Source organism: Camelus bactrianus, chromosome 17, assembly GCF_048773025.1.
Source record: "Camelus bactrianus isolate YW-2024 breed Bactrian camel chromosome 17, ASM4877302v1, whole genome shotgun sequence".
Taxonomy (NCBI): Eukaryota; Metazoa; Chordata; class Mammalia; order Artiodactyla; family Camelidae; genus Camelus; species Camelus bactrianus.
This window is the reverse complement of record NC_133555.1, coordinates 48469415-48475168: the sequence shown is the minus strand read 5'-3', so window position 1 is coordinate 48475168 and position 5754 is coordinate 48469415. Positions and strand designations below refer to the sequence as shown.

General features: G+C 35.6%; 1 non-coding gene across 1 annotated transcript; it reads right to left on the bottom strand.

Annotated features, from left to right (window-relative positions):
• Positions 1-378: 378 nt before the first annotated feature.
• On the bottom strand, positions 379-450 carry TRNAS-AGA (transfer RNA serine (anticodon AGA)). Its single transcript has one exon. It is a non-coding gene; the product is annotated as a tRNA-Ser (tRNA).
• Between the last annotated feature and the right edge of the window lie 5304 nt (positions 451-5754).

The window sequence follows — 5754 nt, the reverse complement described above, 5'->3', positions numbered from 1 at the left end:
TCATGTAAATGGGATCTTACAGTGTGTTCTTTGTGTCCACCTTCTTTCATTCAACTTTTCCAGGAGATTGGCTCCTGTTGCTGTGTGCCGTTTGCATTTGTGCAGTCTCCGAGCTGTGTCTTATACACATATAATTTATTCATTCTACTGCTGGAGACATTGGGGTTGTTTCCACTGGCTTGGTTTATCATGGGTATTGCTGGAAGGCTGGAATGAACATTCTTGAACGTGTGCTTTGGTGAACTGTATTCCATTTCTGTATGTGCAAGGGTGAGATCGCTGGGTCATAGAGGTCAGACTATATGTATATTTTAGAATTATTTTATTTTTTAAAAAGTTTTTGGAGGAGGGAGGTAATTAGGTTTCTTTATTTTTTAATGGAGTTACTGGGGATTGAACCCAGTACCTTGTGCATTCTAAACACACACTCTACCACTGAGCTATGCCCCCTACTCCCAGACTATATATATATATTTTAAATTTTATTTTATTCAGTTATACTCTTTTTAAAACGTTGTGTCAATTTCCAGCATAGAGCACAATTTTTCAGTTATACATGAACATACGTATATTCATTATCGCATTCTTTTTCACTGTGAGCTACCACAAGATCTTGTATACATTTCCGTGTGCTACATCTTGTTTATCTATTCTAAATATACCTGTCAGTATCTACAAATTTCGAACTCTCAGCCAGACTATATATTTTTGAACAAAGTAACATTTTAAAATCTTGGGCTATTTTTAGCACCCTCCCTATACTCTTAGGACTTAATTGTGTCAATGTTTAGGAGCATTAAGAGCAGGGGTATCAGAAAAGGACACAAATGAATTTATCTACAAAAGAGAAACAGACTCATAGACATAGAGAACAAATTTATGGTTACCAGAGGGTAAAGGGGGTGGGAAGTGATAAATTGGGAATTTGAAAATTGCACCTCTTGATGGAAATGCTAGCCATCTTGATTGTAGTGGTGGTGTCATGGGTGTAGACATCTATCAAAATTCATCAAAGTGTACATCTGAAATGTGTGTAGTTTACTGTACAGGAATCATACCACAATAAAGGTGTTAAAGAATAAAATAAAAATGGTCAAAGTAGTAAAATCAATTTTTTAAAAATATTTTTTATTGAAGTATAGTCAGTTTACAAATAAATTATTTATTTGTAAATAAATAAATTGGTAACTATTAAAAATAGTTAAGTAATAGTGTCTTATACCTGACTTTCGTGGGACTCCTTCTCATGTGAAATCATTCAGCCTGATGCTAAATTCCAACTATATATAACAAATATAGGAATTTAGAATACATTTGAATGGTTTTATAAGTACGTATTTGTGCATGTATTTGGTGGATTTATACAAATTAAGGAATTTGCCATTTATTCTCATTTTATCTGAGATGATGTCCTATTTCTTTCCAAATCTGAAATATCATGTTGGTTCAAGTGAATTATTTTTAACGTCTTTGGAGGTTGGTATACTTTTCCCTCTTTAATCCATCATTATGGTGAATTTTACTGAAAGATTCTCTAATAGACAACACCCTTGTGCTCTCAGAGTAAACTGGCTGTGGTTGTATTTTATACCCACAGTGCAGGGCTAGGCTTGCACTAATCTAACATTTAAGGGTTTTGCATTAATTTTATTTACTTATTTATTTTAGACGTTTTTATTTGGTTGCTTGGCTTGGAGGATTAGGTTTACTTATTTTATTTATTTATTTATTTATTTATTTATTTATTTATTTATTTATTTATTTATTTATTTGGGGTGGTGGTAATTAAGTTTATTTACTAATTTGTTTTTAGAGGAGGTTCTGGGAATGGAACCCAGGACCTTGTGCATGATAAGCATGCGCTCTACCACTGACCTATACCCTTCCTCCCTCCCCCATGCCTGTCTCTTTTATTCACCACTGTATCTTGTATCCTCAGTTCCTAGAAGAGAGTGTTCCACAGAGCAGATTTTTTTTTTTTTTAATTTGAGTAGAGTCAGTTGCAATGTGTCAATTTCTGGTGTCCAGCATCATGTCCCAGTCATGCATATACAGACATATGTTCATCTTCATATTCTTTTTCATTAAAGGTTATTACAAGATATTGAATATAGTTCCACAGAGCAGATGTATGATACATAGAACGTGATTGGGGGAATGTCTTAGAGCGGTCACTGGCTCCCGCCTTTGAATTTGGGGTAGGCTTTGGGATTCAGGTACCAGCCCATTATATTGATATTATACCTATATTCTTGAAAGTTTGACATTGTGTTGTTTGCTCCTTAAAAAATATGAAAAAATATAAATTAAAAAAATTTTTTGGAGGGAGGTAACTAGGTATATTTATTTATTTATTTATTTACAGGAGGTACTGGGGATTGAACCCAGGACCTAATGCATGATAAGCGTGCGTTCTACCACTTGAGCTATACCCTCCCCTCCTTAAATTTGTTTTATAATTGCAATTGCTGTCATGATTTGCCATTAGCTATAATTAAATGGATGTCGAGCCTCTTGCCCGTCCTTTGCGCACTGCCCTCTGCATTTCCAGTCTCTTTTGTGTGACTGGATTGCATTATCATACAGATTTTCTTTTTACAGGAAAACTTTGCAGGGGCTAGCTCCCTATCACCTAATCATCTCTCCTCTTTCTCTCCCTCCCTACTTTCCTTCCTTCCTTCCTCTTTTTTTTATTTTTCTAAGTCATTTTTTTCTTTTTAGAAAAACTAATACATTCAACTGGTTTAAAATTCAAGAACAAAACAGGGAAAATGTTCTTTCCTCTTCTTTCCCAGCCACTCAGTCACTCTTCCCAGACACAACCAATATTATCACTTTTTTAAATGAACGTGTCTAGAGATAATTTATTCAAATAGAGGCATATTTATTTATTTATTTTAAACTTACTTTATTTTATTTTTTGAGAGGGGAGGTAATTAGGTTTACTTATTTAAGTTTAGAGGAGGTACTGGGGATTGAACCCAGGACCTTGTGCATGCTAAGCACATGTTCTACCAATTGAGCTATAACCTCCCCCAGAGGCATATTTATTGATAATTTGAGTTTTTCCACTGGCAGCCTATTGTAACACTGTTCTGTATCATGCTTTTTTTCCCCCTCTTAACAATGTATGTTGGAAATTATTTCATATCAGTACCGAGCTTCCTCATTGTCTGGCCAGTTGTGAGAGTAGTCCGTGAATGCACCATGGTTATCTCTCCATTTCCCCACTGATGGTCATTTAAGACATTTGCAGTCCAGAGAGTGCTACACTAGGTAGCCTTTTGCATTGCTGAGTCCCTTCCTATTCAGCACCGACTGAGTCAGAATTTCTGAGGTTGTGCCTTTGTATGAAAGCCTCTTGGTTGAATGCAATATACAGAGACCCGCCCCTCAGGCAGGTATTCCTTAGACCCTAGGAAACCTTCGTTTTGTGACCCTTGGCACCCCGTTACTTCCTACTGGTGATGGGAGGAGGGATCCCTTTGAGATGTTCCCATCTTCCCCTGGGCCAGCTGTGCTCCCAAGCCTGTCGGAGCTTCCAGAGTTGTAGCCAGCACCTTCAGTTTGACTTACTCCTCCTGTTTAGTGACAACTCAGAGTTGACTCTCAGGGTTCCTTTCAATGTGTTGCGGATTTTTCTGTCTCTGGGTGGCTTTTATCCCAGTTTATAGTATTGGGATATTTGTCCCTTGTTCTGATGTGGCAGGCTTATTACTTATTACTTTGAGTCTTTTATCTCTTGTTCATTTTGTTCCACTTTGTGCAGGGGGCTGTTCTGTAAGCCTGGGCCACCTTTCACAGAAGTCTATTTTACATTTATTGTATTATTAAATCAATTGTTTAGAAATGTGATTATTCATTTCACAGTTTTTCAATAACTTGCTATTACAATAATATAAAAATAAAATAAGTCTATGTTTGGATTTCCTTTTTTTTTTTTTTTTTGCAGAGGGAAACAATTAGGTTTATTTATTTATGAGTAATTATTATTATTATTTTTAATGGAGGTACTAGGGATTAAACCCAGGACCTCATGCACACTAAGCATGTACTCTACCACTGAGCTCTACCTAGCTCCCTGAATTTTCTAATATCTGGAGTTTTAAGTTCTGTTTGCCTCACCCAACTATTTTTTTTGGTGGGGAAAGGGTAGTTCTTAGACTTGTTTTGAAATTAAAGCCTAAATTCAGGGTGACTAATCCATATGCTTCTAAGGGCCAGGCAGACAAAGTTAATGAGGGAAGCAGGGTTACTGTCATTTTCTTTTCTCTTAATGTATTACTGTGTTTGACATCGAGATATCAAGACATCAAGACATCAGAGTGGCCATCATTAAGAAGTCCACAAATGATCAATGCTGGAGAGGCTGTGGAGAAAAGGGAACCCTCCTACACTGTTGGTGGGAATGTAGTTTGGTGCAGCCATCATGGAAAACAGTATGAAGATTCCTCAAAAGACTAGGAATAGACATACCCTATGATCCAGCAATCCCACTCCTGGGCATATATCTGGAGGGAACTCGAATTCAAAAAGATACATGCACCCCAATGTTCATAGCAGCACTGTTTACAATAGCCAAGGCATGGAAGCAAACTAAATGTCCATCAACAGGTGACTAGATAAAGAAGCTATGGTATATTTATACAATGGAATACTATTCAGCCATAAAAAAGAATGAAATAATGCCATTTACAGCAACGTGGATGGACCTGGAGATCATCATTCTAAGTGAAGTGAGTCAGAAGGAGAAAGAAAAATACCATATGATATTACACATATGTGGAATCTAAAAAGAAAAAAGGAAAAAGAGGACACTAATGAACTTCTCTGCAACATAGAAACAGATTTGCAGACATAGTAAATAGTCTTATGGTTATGGGGGGAAGTGGGTAGGAAGGGATAAATCTGGGAGTCTGAGATTTGCAAAGGTTAACTACGATATATAAAAATAGATTAAAAAAATTTCTTCTGTATAGCATGGGGAACTATATTCAATACCTTATAATAGCCTATAATGAAAAAGTATATGAAAAGCAATATATATATGTATAACTGAATCACTATGCTGTACACCAGAAATTATCACAACACTGTAAACTGACTATACCCAATTCAAAAAAATACAGTATCTGTAAAGTACAATAAAGCAAAACACAATAAAACAAACAAAAAAGAACCTGTTTAAAATATGAAAAACTAAAAAAAGGCCTATTTTTAAAATATTAAAAAATAAAAAATCCTTTTTAAAAAAAAAGAGATGTCATATGATTACCTGCCAGCAGGTCTGTTTGTTTAATAACCCTGGTTATTTTTCATGCCGTATTTAGTTGGTGTTCTTTAGTTTGCAGCTAAAAAGCATCCTAACTGATATATTTGTTTTCCCAGGGCTTTTTTTTGTGAAGAAAGAAACCCTATTGCAGGCCACACTATGTGTTTTAGTCTCTAATATTTAGTTATTATCTGATGAGAATTGGGTCATGTGTCCAGAAAACAGAGTTGTAAAGTTATCAAATCATTTTAATTTTAAAATTAAAGCCCCAAAGTAGTAGGCTACATAGGAGAGTATAAAAAATTTTCATGTCATTAAGAAGGATCATAAACTGTGTGAAGTTGTTTCCTCTTAACAGGATCACACATGTAAAATATGTCGTCTACATTTACGTTATGTATTTTCTTCTGGGGGCATTGCTAGTTTTGAAGGATTTATATTTGACAGATGGTACCTAATGCAGCTTTTCCCCCCTCGCCTAT